Below are 19,581 nucleotides of genomic sequence, written 5' to 3' on the forward strand. Positions count from 1 at the left end.
TCCAGCCCAACACAAACCACCTCACCTTACGCACACGAAACGGGATAACATACATGATTTCCTACGGAATAGCAGACTTACATCGCTGACAGTAGAGGATACAAACGCACTTGAGGACCCCATAACTGCCACTGAAATCTCAAACGCGATTGCAGACCTGAAAGCAGGGAAGAGCCCCGGACCCGACGGCTTCACGTCACAATATTATAAAACTTACACCACTGCCCTAATAAAGCCCCTCCGTTCAGCCTTTAATTTCTTGGCAAAAAACCAACACGACTCCCAATCTTTCCTCATGGCGCATATAGCTGTGATTCCCAAGCCCAACAGAGAACACACAGACTGTGCAAACTTCCGACCCATCTCACTCCTTAACATAGACCTCAAACTCCTAGCCAAAATCCTAGCCAATAGACTAAAACCCTTTTTAGCGAACATAATCGGCCCTGAACAAGTGGGGTTCATGCCGGGGAGGGAGGCCCGTGACAACACCATTAAGACCTTGAACTTGATACATTTTGCGCGCAAATCCGGCACCAAGGGCATGCTGCTCTCTACCGATGCCGAGAAGGCCTTTGATAGGGTCTCCTGGGAGTACATGATGGCTACATGCTCGCACATTGGCCTTGGAGGAAACATGTTGTCATGGATCTCAACTCTCTATCGGAACCCCCAAGCCAAAATCAAAATTAACAATATTTTCTCAGAACCTATATCCATCCATAACGGTACACGCCAAGGCTGTCCCTTGTTACCCCTCCTCTTTATTCTAACCCTGGAGCCTTTAATTAGAACTATTAACCTAAACACGGACATCCAGGGATTTACGTTAAAGGATAGAGAATATAAAATTGCTGCTTACGTTGATGACCTCCTATTCTTTCTCACCAACCCCCACATCTCGATACCCAATCTACACAAAGTATTTCAAATCTTTGGGTACATATCCAACTTTAAAATAAACCAGTCTAAATCGGAAGCCCTGAATCTCACCCTACCACAGAACCTCCTCGAAAATCTACAAACCAATCACCCCTATATATGGGAACGGGGCGCTCTTAAGTATTTGGGTATAAATTTATCCGGCGACATTGAAAAACGATATGATGCAAACTATAAACCCCTACTTGCCACGATTAAAAAAGACCTCCTTAAGTGGAATGCAAAAATGTTTTCCTGGTTTGGGAGGGCCGCCATATTAAAGATGACGGTACTCCCTAAACTTCTGTATGTATTTAACGCCCTACCAATTAAAATCCCAGAACTCTTCTTTAAAACATTAAACCAAATTCAGAGGCGATTTTTGTGGGCTGATAAGAAACCTAGAATCCAATTCCGACATTTAACACTGGCTAAAAGAGATGGGGGTATAGGATTGCCGGACTTCAAAAAGTACCATCAGGCTACCCATGTCACAAGAGTCATAGACTGGCATTGCCATGGCCTGAATAAGGACTGGGTTCAAATAGAAAACAATTTGGCAAAGCGCGGCACCCTCTACCTCCCATGGTCGCTTCATTCCAGACAGCCCAAACTTATAGATCACCCACTAATTGAAACTACAATAAAGATATGGCAAACACTGGTAAAGTCACAAAGGATCGCAACAAACCCAGGTCCCCTGACGCCACTCGCGAATAACCCCGAATTCATCCCTGGCCTGCACCACAACCTACCACAAGACTTTCTAGTGCACACTTGTATATCAGGTACACAAGTTAAGTCATTTGAAACATTGACCGAGGAGGTGGGGGAGCTGTTTCCTGGAAGTTGGTTCTACATTCAGCTAAAGGATTTCCTGGTAAATAACAAACACAAAAATCAATTCCGCCTCCCATTGACTCAGATCGAGAATATATGTCTACAGAGATCACTAATAACGAACACCACGTCTCTTGCATACTCATTGCTAATTCAAGCGTCACAAGCTGACAAAAATAAATTCAAAACAAAGTGGGAACGTGATCTCCAGACAAGCATATCTGAGGAGCAATGGAATAAGGCATGCGTGCTGGCACACAAGTGCTCCTTAAGCTCCAAATACCAGGAAATATCCTACAAAATTTTAACTCAATGGTATATTACGCCACAACAAACCAGGAGATGGTCTCCCTCCACCTCAGACGTGTGCTGGAGATGTAAAACACACAAGGGTACCTTCCTGCACATATGGTGGGAGTGCCCGCTAATACAAACGTATTAGGATGCAATCAAATCCTGGATAAAACACATAACAGAAACTCGCCTAGAATTGAACGCGGCCACATGCCCTATCAATCTGGTCCCCACCAATTTAAGCCGCTACAAAAAATCATTGTCCAGACACTTACTCACGGCCGCTAAAACACTGATACCAATCCATTGGAAAACAACCAAAACACCGAGCATTACAGACTGGTTAGACAGAGTGCAATATATCTACAAGATGGAGGAGATCGTGGCTACCAAACATGAAAATAGCACAAACTTTATCAAAACATGGCAACCATGGCTGATCTTCACACTCTCCCCTGAATTCCGCACGCTTAGAGATTAAACTCTTCAGCATCTTTTGACCCTCATCACGGTGGGAGCAAAGCTTAAACCGACATAGAACATTTCTAATTAACGGAGTTATGAATGATAGCAATGGGCTGATCACACCCCACACCCCCCTCTCCTTGCCCCCTACCTCCCCCCCCCCCCCACACCCCCCACACCATTCTCACCTGTCCCCAAACATCATATGCTACTTTGCGTCTTCAATTGTGTTCTTACTCCAACTTAGCCGCTAACCGAATTTGAACACAGTGGAGATGTACTTATGTGTTTTACTGTTTACAGATTGATTGCAATGATATTTGTATTCAGACTTTGATTGTAAACCTGATCTTATTTTCAATAAAACCTTTGATTGAGAAAAAAAAAAAGAAAATATACAGGTGTGAGGGGGCTGAGAGCGTACAAGTGTGAGGGAGGGGCTGAGAGCGTACAGGTGTGAGGGGGCTGAGAGCGTACAGGTGTGAGGGGGGCTGAGAGCGTACAGGAGTGAGGGGGGCTGAGAGCGTACAGGTGTGAGGGGGGCTGAGAGCGTACAGGTGTGAGGGAGGCTAAGAGCGTACAGGTGTGAGGGAGGCTAAGAGCATACAGATGTGAGGGGGGCTAGTCCACAGCTTCGGTGGGACAGCCAGTGGGCAGGCTTGGGGGGGCCCAGGCCTGAAGCTGTGTAATGTGCCCTACAATTTCTGATGGCCGCCCTGACCATGGCAGATGGACTTGTAGTATGAATGAACTGCAAGCCCATGATCAGCATGCTTGTAGTTGATTAACACTGTCTTCAGCTAAGGAACTATCAGCCCATACAGAGACAGTGTGTGCAGGAACCTGAACTTGTACCCACAATCAGTGGATCTCAGGTACAATGCTCTATAGGCTCCTAGCAAAAAAAAAATTATAAATGCACATTTTTTCTGCTAAAGAAATATGCTTTTATGTATTTTTTTGTAGAAAAGGTGAACTTAGCCTTTAAATTGGATGTAAAACTGAAATTTGATCATATATATCTGTAGCATTTACTTATCTCTCTCCAAAGCCCTGAGTCCTGTGACTTTCTGCTGTTTCCTTCCTCTGTTATCAGCATGATAACATCTTACAAGTTCTCAGAGACGGGAGATAAAAGAAGCCTGAAATGTGTGTCGGAGTGGGTGCTATACATAGATTAGCAGAGAGCTTGTCTTGTCACAGCACAGCTCTAAAAGTATCTTCGTTCTTCTGCCTATGTGAAGTGACGGTGTGTGCCTTTCCTCCAATCAGCTGTCACACAGTGTAAGCCAAGACTACACTCCTACAGCTGAATGAGGAAGTAAAAACTATAACACGTAAACACCTAAAGAACCCCTAAAGAATATACAGTAGCAAGCTGAAGACAACAGATATGCATGTAAAACTTATGTAGGGAGATTTGTTTCATCTCTGTGTATCATCTGAGGCTGTTCACTGGGTATATGTAAGGGTTTACATCCACTTTAAGCTAAGATGAATTTTGACTTATATATTTCACCTCTCCTTTCCATCCTTTCTGTTCCTTGCTTATTCCGCATTGCTTGCTACAAAACTGAGGACTCACAGAGTGGGATAGGGCTCTAGGGGAGGCATCCATGAGGCATGTCCTCAAAAGCTATGCCAGTGTTCAGTCACTTGAAGTTGCACGTTTATAACTCCTGGTTGTGCTCATAAATTTACATACCCTGGCAGAATTTATGATTTCTTGGCCATTTTTCAGAGAATCTGAATGAAGAACTTTTCTTTCACTCATGATTAGTGTTTGGCAGAAACCATTTATTATCAATACAATGTGTTTACTCTTTTTCAATTATAATGGCAACAGAAACTACCCAAATGGCCCTGATCAAAAGTTTACATACCCCAGTTCTTAATACTGTGTATTGCCCCCTTTCACATCAATGACAGCTTGACGTCTTTTGTAGTATTTGTGGATGAGGTTCCTTATCTTCTCAGATGGTAAAGCTGTCCATTCCTCTTGGCAAAAAGCCTCCAGTTCCTGTAAATTCTTGGGCTGTCTTGCATGAACTGCACATTTGAGATCTCCCCAGAGTAGCTCAATGACTGATGGGCACTCCAGAGCCTTCACTTTATTCTGCTGTAGCCAATGACAGGTCCACTTGGCCTTGTGTTTTGGATCATTGTCATGATGGAATGTCCAAGTACCTCCCATGCGCAGCTTCCTGTCTGATTAATTCAAATGTTCCTCCAGTATTTTTTTGATAACATACTGCATTCATCTTGCCAACAATTTTGACCAAATTACCTGTGCCTTTGTAGCTCACACATCCCCAAAACATCAGCAATCCACCTCTGTACCATTCATTATAGGCCTTGTTGACTCCTCTCCACATGTAGCATTTATAGTTGTGGCCCAAAAAGCTCAATTTTGGTCTCATCACTCCAATTGACTTGCCAGAAGGTTTGCGGCTTGTCTCTTTGCTGTTTGGCATATTGTAAGAGGGATACTTTGTGGAATGTGCGTAGTAATGACTTTCTTATGGCGACTCAACCATGCAGCCCATCTTTCTTCAAATGCCTTCTTATTGTGCATCTTGAAACAGCCACACCACATGCTTTCAGAGAGTCCTGTATTTCACCTGAATTTATTTGTGGGTTTTTCTTTGCACCGCAAACAATTTTCCTGGCAGTTGTGACTGACATTTTAGTTGGTCTACCTGACCGTGGTTTGGTTTCAACAGAACCCCTCATTTTCTACTTCTTGATTAGAGTTTGAACACTGCGGATTGGCAGTCTCAATTTCTTGGATATCTTTTTATATGTCGTTCCTGTTTTATACAGTTCAATTACCTTTCCCCGCAGATCCTTTGACAATTCCTTTGCTTTCCCCATGACTCAGAATCCAGAAACATCGGTGCAGCACTAGATGAAAGGTGCAAGCCTTTTTCCTGAGGCTGGAGGGTTTTATTGGGGTTTTTTTTTTGGATCAGTGGTGGCAGCGGGTGGTGTGATTGATGATGGATCTACAGCGGGGGGACATTTGTTTTATTTTGTGAAGGAATTTTTTATGAAGGAATTGTCAAAAATTGCCTACTGTCAGTTTTTACACTTTTTTTCCATACACATTCACATGGAGGGGCTGGATCTGGGGGCCCCCTTGTTAAATGGGGTTTCCAGATCCCGATAAGCTCTCGTCTGCATACCTCCACAACCACTGGTCAGGGTTGTGGGGAAGAGGCCCTTGTCCCCATCAACATGGGGACAAGGTGCTTTAGGGTGAGGGGGAGCAGAACCCCCCCCCCCCCCCCGCCTCAAGGAAACCACCCCCTTGGTCAGATAAAGGTCTGGTATGGATTTTGGGGAGACCCCACACCATTTTTTTTTGTTTTTTTGTTGTGGGCTCCCCTTAAAATCTATACCAGACCTGAAGGGGTTATGGTACGCATCCAAATTGCATCTATATCATTCAGGTGTGACTTTTATGTGACTTTTGAGTGTTTACAGTGAGGTTGCTGACTTCAAGTCACATGAAAGTTGAACCAAAGTAGTGCAGGAACTACTTGAAGCTGCACAGATATGAACAGTTGTCATAGGGAAACATGGGTGCGACCTGTCAGGCAATTCTTGGGCTCAAAGTTGCAGGACAGGTCGCGCAAGTGTGAATGGGGCCTAAAATCGTTATGTTTATTGAAACCATAATTAAAAAGAAAAAACAATATAATAATACGAGATGCATTCAATTCAAACTGTAACTTTTGAGTTTATATAATAAAAGAACACATTTCAAGGAGTGGAAACTCTATTTATTTTTCAACATACATCCCTGTCACATTTATACACTTATCCCAGCGTTCAACCAATGCCTGGAAAGCATTGGCACAGAAAGATTTTTCAGTATGCCTGAACTATCCTAAGACAGCCTGCTTTGCTTCGTCTTTGGTGCTGAAATGCTTACCTCCGGGGAATTCTTTTAGGCATCCAAACAGATGGAAACCACTTGAAACGAGGTCCAGGCTGTAAGGGACATGTGGCAATACCTTCCGGCTATTTGTGCATATAGTACAATGAGCAGTATGATCTCATTGTTCTGGAGAAACAGGAAATGCACAAAGGAGGAAATAAATCCTACAAAGAAGGTCACCACTGCCGAACACCACGGTTGAATAAAATTAATTTATTATAGAAAATGCACAACCAAAATTAAAAAATTGACAATAGTATCCAAGTGAAAAATATTCTTCCACAACAAAATTGAAAAGACAAGGTTGTCTTGGAACAGATTGCAGCGCCACACACATTCATACATCCCAGCAATCGCACAGTTTTAGTCTAGGTACTATATTTAAAAAAAAGCAGAAATATTGCAGATTTTGAGTGATTAGATATAATTCCTAGATAATACTGAAATAATGTGTATATTTGCTTGCGTGGATACTACAGAGCAGCTCCAGGTAGAAATAGTCCAGGGTGAATCATATATATGGAACTCTGTCTAAGCGGGGAGCAGTGTCTCCACATCCAATAGGGGTAAACAATCCTGGGGTTACTCTATCCAAAATGGAAAAAAAAAGTTTTGCCTATAGTTCTACTTTAATTTATTATCACATTTTGCTCTTATATTTTGCATATCTTTCTTAGTATTACAAACAGTAGTTTAATTTCCAATGTCGGATTGCAACCTTCTTAACACCTGCCATAACCCTCCCCCCATCTATCCCTATTCCACCCTTTATTAATGTTTGACCCCCCTAACTGACCTGTCTGCCCAACTGAATTCTAGTTTCCCCCCATCAATCCTAGTTTAATTGCTCCTCCAGCCTTACAATAAACCTTTAAATTGATTCCTAAAGTGGAGTTCCACCCGTTTTTTAGTTCATTAAAAGTCAGCAGCTACAAAAAGCATAGCTGCTGACTTTTTATAAACAGACACTTACCTGTCCCATGGTCCAGCGGTGCAGCCGCCTGGAGTCTCGCTCCTCTCTCCCTCCTCTCCTAGGCGCCGTTATAGCAACTGTGGGTACAGGGCCAGGCTCGCACTGAGCTCTGCTATTGGCCAGACAATCTTCTGGGACCTGTGACGTGTCCCAGAAGATCGCTGGCAGGGAGGGGCTGCCTAGGGCAAGAGGAGGCGTCCCCTAGGTGGCCAAGAAGAGGAAGGAGTAAGTAGGACCAGAAGTCCAACTAAAAAGAAGGTACACCCCCCTAAAAAAAAATGGCATGCCAATTGTGACATTTTAGGGGTCGAGGAGTGTTTAAAGCGGACGTTCCACTTTTGGGTGGAACTCCACTTTAAGTATCCTCCATCTTCCATGTATTCTGTCATTGGCTCAAACATGTAGGTCATACAAATAGGTCATACCCAGCCCTTTCCACCATATGCCGAACCCTGGTACCAGGGCGACAGCAAACCATTCGTTTGAGGTGATCCTGGTCACAAATTATTCTATTAGTCTCTCTGATTATAGACTCCCCTATTATAACCAACCATCTAGGCCTACCTGAACTACCCTCACAACCCCTACTAGATGAGCTGCTCTTCCAGCTGTTAGGGGTTGCAGTGACATCCAGGGCTGCCACCTCCATGTTTGCCACCTCCACATCTTCACTCAACTTGACAAATTTGTTTTAGTGCTTAAACACAGGACTGGCCTTCATTTTCTATGAGCCCCTACCACTCCCCCTAGCTACATTAACGTGCATTTTACTATGTTTTTTTTGTAAAAAAAAAACACACAGGTAAACACACAAAATAGCATAATACAATACAGTAAGTGTAGCAAAAGACTGGAAAGTATACACGAATTAAACTCACACAGAGAAAGGGAAGTCACTCACTTTTTATAAACCTTATATGAATTTATTGCGTTCTCTGAGATTGTTCCAATTGGTTCACTGAAGACCCACGTATTTCACTCCATCCGAAGCTTATTCACAGCATTAAGATCACAAGGTGAATACCACCCTTATATTTGGGCTTTCACACTTGTAACCAATAAAGATCTATTACCTCAGAGGATGGTTCAGGTCGTCAGGCATTTCACTGTTGCACAGTGATACCTGTCAGACACAGGATCAGCACTTCACAAAGATACACCCTTCTCTTTTTTTGTCCATACATTGATAGATACTTTACTAATATTGGATAACCACAAGGTCTCCATCCTGCCTCAGTTTTGGATTGAACATTTAAGATGATCCTATACAAATGGATTATACGATTATAGAGGTATAAAAAGAGATGCTAGTGTGGCGGTACAATACGCAGTAGAAAGTGGCGTGTCTTACTACTGATAAGCGGCGCACATGTCACAGGCCGGTCCAGAGGCCCTTAATCAGGCTAGCAAACAGTGTTAATACGTGCATGAAACAGGATGTGGTGATGATGTTTCTTGTGAATGGGCAATATGTTTAAAATGAGCCTCATTGAAAAAATATATATATATATATATATATAACATATTATACTCTGTACAGTTGGTTTTGCACAGAATGGACCAGATCCTCCTCTTCTCAGGTCCCTCTTCTGTGCTCCTGGCCCCTCCTCCTGACCCAAGAAGGAGGATCCAGGCTGTTCTGTGTAAATCCACTGCAACAGAGCAGCTAAGTATAACATGTTTGTTATTTTTGTAGGGGAAAAAAAACAAAGACTTTACAATCACTTTAAGGTTAAACCGCTTCTCTTACAATCTCATTGTATGGCCCAGTGTCGCCTTACAGTCCCTGTGACTGAATACTTTCCTACCCACGCTGGGGTCACCATTGAGATATTTGTATATCACTATCATGTCTTTCAAGTGTCTCTTCCCCAGGAAGAATAAGCCCAGTGTTTTGTAGCTGTTCCATAATTGAGGTCCTCCAGTCACCTTATTAATTTTGTTTCCCTTCTCTGGACTCTCTCCAATTCCAGCACATCCTTTCTAAAGGATTGGTGACCAGAACTGGATGGAATACTCCAGATGCTTTTTAAAGTGGTAGAATTATCAATTTATCTCTGGAGTAAACTCCCTTTTTTATGCATGCCAATATTCTGCTGACTTTGCTTGCTGCAGCTTGACATTACATGTTATTGCTCAGTCTGTCTTCTACTAGGACCCCCAGATCTTTCTGCATCCTGGATTCCCCCAGAGGTTCTCCCTCTAGTAAGTAATTTGCATCTATATTTTTAGCCCCCAAGTGCATTACTTTACTTTACATTTTTCAAAATTAAACCTCATTTGCCATTTAGTTGCCCAACCCGTTATTTTATTCAGGCCCTGTAAATTTTCTATAGCCTGATGTGAAGTTATAGCCATACTTGTTTGTGTGTCATCAGAAAAAAACTGAGATTGAGCTATTTATGCTGACCTCTGTATCATTTAAGAATTTAATTATTTATGAATAAATTGAACAGAATTGGTACAAGGACAGATCCTTGGGGTACCCCTCTTACCACTCCAGACCAGTCTGAGTGCACATTATTTATCACCACCCTTTGGACACACCCCCATAACCAGTTTTCTATCCATGAACAAACTCTATGGCCCATGCCTATAGACCTCAGTTTGAAGAATAAGCATTTGTGTAAAACTGTATTGAATGCTTTTGGAAAATCCAGGTACACCACATCCACAGGCATTCCCTTATCTAGATGGGAGCTCACATCCTCGTAGAATGTTAACAGGTTTGTGTGGCGGGACCGACCCTTTGTAAACCCATGCTGATTACTGCTAATTATACCATTTCCATCAGCAAAATCTTGGATATAGTCCCTTATCCTCTCCAATAGTTTACATACTGTCAATATTAGACTGACTGGCCTGTAGTTTCCCAGAATATGTCTCTGCCTTTTCTTGAATATTGGTACCACGTGTGCTTTTCTCCAATCAGCTGGTACTATCCCCGTACCAATAGTGGAATAGAGGTCTGGCTGTGACCTGAGTTCTTTGAGGACTCTCTGGGGTAATCCATCTGGTCCTGGTGATTTATTTATGTTAAACTTTTGTAGTCTTTTCTGTACCCTGGCTTCTGTAAGCCACAAGAGTACATACTGTGATGTGTTACTAACAGTACAGTCTTGGTTGTTATACCCCTCCTTTTCCCGTGTAAATACTGAGGAGAAGAAAGCATTGAGTACAGTTGCCTTCTCCTTGTCATTTGTAACCATCTTCCCTTCATCATCCTGTGGCCTATATGCGATGATGTTGTGTTTTTACTGTTAATATATTTAAAACATTTCTTGTGATTTTTTTTTTTACTTTCCTCTGCAATGTGTCTATGTACAATAGTCTTTCTTTACTGCCCTGATTGCATTCCTTTTAGTATTGAAATGCTGACAATGACCCCTCCACATTTTTTACATTGTGGTTTAGCTACCCAGGATTAGCCTTCGCTCTTCTATATTTTTTACTCATTGGAATGCATTGGGGGTTAATTTTTTTAAATATGTTTCGAAAGCTCTCCCATTTTTCCTCAGTGTTCAATGTTTCTACAATTTGGTCCTAATGTCTTGTAGTATTGAGCACAGCTTAGAAAAGTTGGCTCTTTTGAAATGTAGTGTACTTGTACTTCCCCCGTGCCTCCTTCTCCTATGAATTGTGCTGAATGTGATCATACTGTGATCGCTAGTTTTCAAGCTGTCCTGTATTTCCACATCTGTGATGAGATCTGATTCATTTGTAATTAACCCTTTCATGACTAAGCCTATTTTTGGCATTGGGTGTTTACAAGTTAAAATCCATATTTTTTGCTAGAAAATTACTTGGAACCCCCAAACATTATATTTTTTTTTTTTAACAGAGACTCTAGAGAATAAAACGGTGATTGTTGCAATATTTTATGTCACACGGTATTTGTGCAGCGGTGTTTTAAATGCAACTTTTTGGGAAAAGGGACACTTTCATGAATTAAAAAAAAAAAAAAACAGTAAAATTATCCCATTTTTTTGCATAATGTGAAAGATAATGTTACACCGAGTAAATAGATACCAAACATGTCACACTTTATAATTGCACGCACTTGTGGATTGACGACAAAGTACGGTACCTAAAAATCTCAATAGGCGACGCTTTAAACATTTTTTTACGGTTACCAGGTTAGCGTTACAGAGGAGGTCTAGTGCTAGAATTATTGCTCTCACTCTGACGATCGCGGCGATACCTCACATGTGTGATTTGAACACCGTTTACATACGCGGGCGCGACTTCCGTATGCGTTTTCTTTGCTTTGCTAACTCGCGGGGACGGCGGGCGCTTTAAAAAAAAAATATTTTTTTATTTTTTTTATTTATTTTAAAATGACTAAATTGTTTTAAAAAAAAAATAAAATTTGATCACTTTTATTGCTGTCACAAGGAATGTAAACATCCCTTGTGACAGTAATAGGCGGTGACAGGTACTCTTTATGGAGGGATCAGGGGTCTAAAAGACCCCCCACCCCTCCTTTACACTTCAATGTATTCAGATCGCCGAAAAACGGCGATTCTGAATACCGGATATTTTTTTAAAACCGGCGCCATTGGCAGCCGAGTAAACGGGAAGTGACATCATGACGTTGTTTCCGTGTTTACTATGAGGAGACTGGAACGAAGCCGATTACGGCTTCGTTCCAGTTCTTCCCCAGCGGCCGGAGGCATCGCAGCAGGAATCGGTGCTCCCGATCGAGCGGGAGCACCGGTAACAGCGGCAGGAGGTGGCGGGAGGGGGGACGTCCCCTCCCGCTCCTCCGGCATAACAGGCGATCGGCTTTTAGTCGCATCGGTTGTTATGGCTGGATAGCCAATCGCCTGCTGAAGAAAACGGTACCGGGATGATGCCTGCAGGTGCGGGCATCATCCCGGTATACCCCCCAGAAGGGGTTAATAGATCTAGCAAAGCATTTTTTCTAGTCAGGGAATCTACCAAATGGGACATGAAGTTGTCCTGTAAGACATGTAAGAAATGACAGGCCTATAATGAGTGAGCTATCCCTTGTGCCCAGTTAATATTGGGATAGTCAAAGTCCCCCATTATGATGACATTGCCTTGCCTCCCTGCCATTTCTAACTGTGATAGGAGAGTCAGCTCCTCCTCCTCGGTTAGGGGGCCTCCTTCCCCCCACTATTAATTTCCCACATATTTTTTTCTCTTTGAAGTTCCACCCACACTGATTCTGCCTCCCCCGCCCCATGTACAATGTCATTACTCTCTTCCACCCATGATTCTTGATATATATACACACCTGAAGGACATTAAGTACTCTACAAACTACTATTAACTTGTTTCTTCCCATAGTTATCTAGTTTAAAAAACCCTGCTAGGCACACTGATATAAAGTTACCTATGAAAACACGCACACTGCTGCTAGTAAAACACTATCTTATTTATTTCCCAAGAAATTAGGAAAGCTAACATAAAGTATTAAAAAGACATTACAATATCACAAAGCTTACAATCAGAACATATAATACAAGAATATGAAAAATACTTATCACAAGGCCCTCCGTGACGCTTTGCTGCATCAGCTAGGCTCAGACCAGGAGAGGGCCATCACCCAGAGTAGGCCTCAAGATGGCTGTATCATCAGATTAGCAGAGACACAGCCTCTTTGCAGCGAACAGAGAGAGAGCATTGCCTGTGTGTGTGATCCTTTCATTCAAACATACACGTCCACTCGTAGCCACCCCCATTTGCCTTCCATCCAATAGATATCACCAAGAGGTAATCCTTCACATGTCTGCCCATTCTTCAGGAAGCATATTGTATTGTCCACTATGGGCAGTGTCTCTATTATCCCTGAGCTGTCTAGCTAGCTCGTATTCCCTTTGAAGCCTGCAATCACACATTTCACAGCAGGTGTGCCTGAGCCAAGCCATTGTTCTTCTGATTACAAAGCTTTCATGTGTTTCATTTCAACTGAGGCTAAGTGGCTGTCTCAGCCAGGACGTGAAATACCAGAAGTATTATATGAATTCATAAGGAAAAAAGACTAATATTGGGTGGACTTTATACGGCACATGAGTATTCAATCTAAAAAGTATTAGAAATATTTTATTATTTAATTATCAAAAATGTCATACACATAAAACAGTCACATAGGTACAGCAATTATTTGAATAAAACATAGTGTTGGTTGACCCATATTGCCTGACCACTGATATTCTCCAGTAAAGTATATAATACAATGGTTAACAATACAAAGCCATTGGTTTGGTCTCCAGTAGTAGAAAAATATTCAGAGTCCCAGAGAGTGGTGTCAGGTATGTGGGTCCGTATTTTTAGTTAGCAAGATAGCTCGACATGTTCCGCGCTAGTATAGCGCTTCTTCAGGAGCGATTCGCGCAAAGGATTTGAAAAACTCTAAAGCCGCGTACACACGGGCGGACTGTCTGGCCAACTTAGTCCGCCGAAACACATTTCAGCGGACAGTCCGCTCGTGTGTGGGCTTCAGCGGACTTTTTCAGCGTGCAGTCTGGCGGACTAAGTATTTCGGAATTTCCGTAATACTGTCCGTCGGACTCGCATTTCGGCGGACAATCGCCCGTGTGAATGCCAGTCCGCCGTACTTTTGAAATGAGCGGACTTTTCCCGCCCGGAGAAAAGTCCGCTCATTTCGAGCGGGTATCCAGGTAGGCGGGGCCCGCGAAGGAGACGTCGCTGGCCCCGCCGCCTGGTATGGACTTAAAGGGGAACCCCAACGCCGAAAAAAAATCGGCGTGGGGTCCCCCCCCAAGTCCACAACAGACCCTTGTCCGAGCACGCTACCCGGCCGGCCAGGAAAGGGGGGCGAGCGAGCGCCCCCCCTCCTGAGCCGTACCAGGCCGCGTGCCCTCAACATGGGGGGGTGCCTTGGGGAAGGGGGGGCCGCGCGGCCCCCCCACCCCAAAGCACCTTGTCCCCATGTTGATGAGGACAAGGGCCTCTTCCCGACAACCCTGGCCGTTGGTTGTCGGGGTCTGCGGGCGGGGGGCTTATCGGAATCCGGGAGCCCCCTTTAATAAGGGGGCCCCCGGATACCGGCCCCCCACCCTATGTGAATGAGTATGGGGTACAATGTACCCCTACCCATTCACCTGTAAAATAAAAGTACCAAAAAAAACACAACACACGAGATAAAATACTTTATTGCACAGCTCCGGGGGTCTTCCGTCTTCGGGGGTCTTCTCGCCGGACTCCTCCGCTATCTTCTTGTAGCTCTTTTGCTAGCGGAGGAGTCCGGCTTTCTTCCTCGCCGCCGGCCTCTTCTCCCGACTTCGGGGGTCTTGTCCCCCTTTTCGGTTCTTCTGCCGGGCCACCGCACCTTCTTATAGCTCTTTTACAGGCGGTGGCCCGGTCTTCTGTCGCCGCCGCCGCAGCCTTCCGTTCTTCTTCTTCTTCTTCTCCAGGAGATGTTGCCCCAACGATCTCTCCGGCCAGAATGCCAGGGACGCACTGCGCGGCCACTTATATAGGGACAAGGGGCGGTGTCACATGGCTTTATGTCACATGGGTTGGTGTCACATGGTGACCCCGCCCCCTTACGATGTCATAGTCCCCATGTGACATCAACCCATGTTTCGGAGGCGTGGCCTCCTGGTGACTCCCTAAGATCTGTTGAAGACTTAAATATGCAAGTTCCCTTCCACCCCTCCTCGCTAGCAGCCAAATGTAAGAGGCTTCAGATCTGGGGAAGAGAGCATGCCTGGAAGTAAATCTAACAGAGGGAGTGATTTGGTAACAGTAGCAAACACATAATTTTACCAATTATAGACCAAGTGGTATAAAGAAATCTATATATACATTATAATGACAATTTATTAATTAAAATTGGTAATACTAAAACTTTTGCATTCATATACCATGTGAGCAAAGTAATAAATAATAAATGCACACTACAGGATCTCATCAGAAATAAAACTACACATATGATAATTCCAAACTAAAAATTATTATAAAAAATAAATAAAAAATATAATATTGATAAATTCACAATTATAATTATAATATTGAGGGAAATGTGTGTGTGTATATATATATATATATATATATATATATATATAAATTATTTTATGTTTAAAATTCCTTATTTAACAGTTAATTAATAAAAGATTAATTGTAAAAATACTAATCAATTATGTATATATATATATATATATGTATATATTGTATTGCAACAAACATTACCAGACTATATATCCGTCATATAAGGGCACCTATTTCCAACTCTTCATTTAACCCTTCTGGAGCCATACTATTTAACGTAAAGATCCAGAAAGATTCTCGTTTACATAATCTGTCAAAATGTTCGCCTTCTGGAATGGACATTGGTATAGCTTCTATGCTAAAAAGTTCAAGCCCCTTAGTGCTACCTTCATGTTTGTGTTTAAAATGACGTGGTACACTGTGCTTCTCAATTTTCTTTTCTATAAATCTCCTATGTTCACCAAAACGGGTCCTTATTTCACGTACCGTCCTACCTACATAGAGGAACCAGCATGGGCACCTCAAACCGTAGACCACAAACTGTGTATTACAGCATATAAATTGCTTGATCTGAAACATGCGGCCATCCTTACAATTAAATGTTGTTAGTCCATGAGTAATAAATCGACATGCTTTACATTTTTTGCTCTTACATCTAAAGCTACCTATGATGTTAAAGAATTGTGGTATATTACGCATTTTTTGTTAATAATTTTTTGTGTTTTTTAGACGGCTGGGGGCAATGATACTCTTAATGTTTTTTGCTCCTCTGAACACAACCTGAGGATTTTTCCCAGTGCTTTGTGCTTCCCCAGAATAGGCCAATGCTTAAAGTTCGTAATGAAAGGAATATCTCGCTGATCCTTTGCCCATATAGTTTCCTTCTTATTCTTATCAGGGATTCCATTCCTATAACGATCCTTTGCTTCTTTAATGTGGCTTTCTTCATATCCCTTTTCTAAAAATTTCTTGGATAATATAGCCACCTGAGCCTCATAGTCCTTAATACTACTGCAGTTTCTACGTAATCTGCAAAACTGGCCATGGGGTATATTCTCTTTCCATCTAGGATGGTGGCAACTCTTGTGATGTAAATAAGAGTTGCCTGCAGTTTCCTTAAAATGTGTTTTGGAAGTGATGTTACCATTTTTGTCACTACTAAGCTCAAGGTGCAGGAACACTAAGCCCTTGTACACGCGGTCGGAGATTCTGACAACCAAATCTGTCGGATTTTGTCCGACGGATCTTGTCCGAAACTGTTGCATACACACGGTCAGACAAAGTTGTTGGAAAATCCAACCGTTCAGAACGTGATGACGGAATTTCGTTAGCCAATAGCTTTGATGTAGGAATTTGATCTGAGCATGCGTGGCACTTTGTCTGATCGGAATTCTTTACACATGATCGGAGTATGTCCGATCGGAGCATTTTGTTGGAAAATATTTCCGGCAAGTTGGAAAAGTTGGTCCGACGGATATTCCGACGGAAACAGTCCGATGCAGACCACACACAGTCGAAATCTCCGACCGTGTGTACAAGGGCTAAGACATTTGCATCCACTACATGGGTAAAATGGATACCGAAGCTGCTGTTGTTACAATATGAAAAAAATTAATTGACAGTTTCAGGTAACCCATCCCAGATAAGTATGTCATCAATGTACCTCCCGTAATACACTAAGTGTTTGGCAAATGGATTGTGTTGCCAGATACAACATTTCTCCCAGTATCCCATGAATAGATTCGCATAGCAGGGTGCAAAATGTGCACCCATTGCTGTGCCCGCTATCTGCCTGTAGAATTTGTCCTGGAAACAGAAATAATTCTTTCCAGAGCAAACTGGATACATTGACATATGAACTTGGACTGGTTTGGGTTCATATAATCTGTTTCAGATAGAAAATGTTCAACTGCCCTTATTCCACCCTCATGGGGAATTGACATTGATATAGAGCGAGCTAACGTCTAGAGATAGCCATGAATATCTTGATTCCCACGTGTATTGCTGTAGGGTCTCTAACACATGCGCAGAGTCTTTTATATATGCTGGGAGAGAGATCACAAGAGGTTGCAGGAATGCATCTACATATTGGGAAACTCTGCTCGTAATGCCATCTATACTGGCCACGATAGGTCTGCCAGGTGGGCATTTTGGGTCCTTATGGACCTTTGGTGTATGATAAAAATATGGCGTTTTAAAATAGTTTGCTAGAAAAAAGTGTTTTTTTGATTTCTGTATCAATCCTTGGGTAAGAGCTTCATTCATCAATTTTGTGAGTTCCTCTTTATATTCTGACAGGGGATCATATGGGAGTATTTCATAGGTGGCACTATCCGATAGGAGTCTATATGCTTCCTTCAGATATTCCACCCTATCCTGAATGACAATACCACCTCCTTTATCCGCCGTACGGATTACCAAGTTACCATTATCTTTAAATGCCAATAATGCATCTCTCTCTTGCTTGGATAAGTTATGCATGTTCATGTTGTGCCTCACATATTTTCTTGAAGTCTGTATGTTTGAAAATGTTTTGATAAATTCATTTTTCGCATGGTGTGGATAAAATGTCGACTTCAGGCGGAATGTAGATTCAATAATTCCATTAGCATATGGTGATATGGTTGATATGAACATTTATAGCTTCTTCCTCTGCTTTATTGCTCGTAATATGGTCGCAGGTTGTTTCCGGAATACTTACTAATTCCTTCTGAGTGCCACTAAGTGTCTCCTTAACCATATTCTCATCTTTCTTTGTGTTTTCCTCTATTTATTTATTTTTTATATATTCTTTATTTTTCCATTTTAAATACCATTTACCAAATACAAATTGTACAGATAGTTTACTGTCGAAGCTTGGTCATACATTTATATTAATCATCCATTAAACAATCCATTCCCAACCCCCTCCCCCTAAAAAAAAAAAAATAAAAAAAAAAAAGAATCCCCCCCTCTTCTCTACTCCTCTCCCTCTCTATCCCCATTACCTTCCAACATTGCAAGATAATTCTTTTTCAAGAATGTTACCCATTGTTGCAACAATGGTTTTCCTCTATTTTTAAACCATAAAAGCACCTCACCGTGATATCTCGAATATATTTATGTAGGTCCTTAAATAGCTCGAATAAGTTGGCATTACTACTTGGAGCAAAATTTAAGCCTTTTTGTAAAAGGCTTATCTCACTCTCTGCCAATATATGTGACGAGAGATTGAAGATTTTCACTGTGGACTTCAATTCTCTATCTTTCCTCTCTTTGATAATCTTGTTTCTTCTCCCTCCAGCCCCTCCTCTAGTTCCTCTCCTTCTGTTATTTTTCTTTTCTCGGATAGAGGAGGGGGAAGAACTAAAAAATGACCAATCATCTCCCCAGTTTGTTCAATCCTACCATCCCTTGATACTACCTGGGCAAGGTGACTACTACCAACTGAACCTCCTATTAGTGTATTCATATCCATGGTAGCGTCAAGCAACAAGGGAGACCTCAATGCATCAAATGCATTAGAGGTAGGAATACTAATAATACTAGTTTTATTTATGATGAGATCCTGTAGTGTGCATTTATTTATTACTTTGCTCGTATGGTATATGAATGCAAAAGTTTTAGTATTACCAGTTTGAATTAATAAATTGTCATTATAATGTATATATATTTCTTTATACCACTTAGACTATAATTGGTAAAATTATGTGTTTGCTACTGTTACCAAATCGCTCCCTCTGTTTGTTAGATTTGCTTCCAGGCATGCTCTCTTCCCCCGATCTGAAGCCTCTTACAATTGGCTGCTAGCAAGGAGGGGTGGGAGGGAACTTGCATTTATAAGTCTTCAACAGATCTTAGGGCGTCACCTGAAGAAGGAGGCCATGCCTCCAAAACATGTTGCCATGGTAACATTTTGTTATGCATCCCAGGAGCTAGTACGTACGCAGAGAGATCCTCCCCTGGCCGCGAGTGACGTCACTCACAGCCGGCTGGTCCGTGCATATGAGCGAACGGAGGGGGACAGTGTGCTTGTAATGAGCAGGCTAAACTTAACCTATAAGCATCTGTTCAGCCCCACTGTCAGCCACTACAAGGAGCTTGTAAATCAGGAGAAGAGGTAGCCGTGGAGGTTCTTGATTCTAATGCCAGAACAACACCTACAATTTGTGAGTGCAATACCTGG

The 19,581-nt window shown here is 42.3% G+C and overlaps 1 protein-coding gene across 6 annotated transcripts in view; it reads left to right on the plus strand.

Moving 5' to 3' along the window:
* The window catches only part of ZFYVE26 (zinc finger FYVE-type containing 26), a 1,794,472-nt gene that overhangs the window by 1,456,299 nt on the left and 318,592 nt on the right, over positions 1-19,581 (plus strand). The gene's annotated exons all lie outside the window — the stretch shown is intronic.

The sequence above is a fragment of the Lithobates pipiens genome, unplaced genomic scaffold (genome assembly GCF_037356315.1).
Source record: "Lithobates pipiens isolate NorthernLeopardFrog02 unplaced genomic scaffold, aLitPip1_a1.2 Scaffold_30, whole genome shotgun sequence".
Taxonomy (NCBI): domain Eukaryota; kingdom Metazoa; phylum Chordata; class Amphibia; order Anura; family Ranidae; genus Lithobates; species Lithobates pipiens.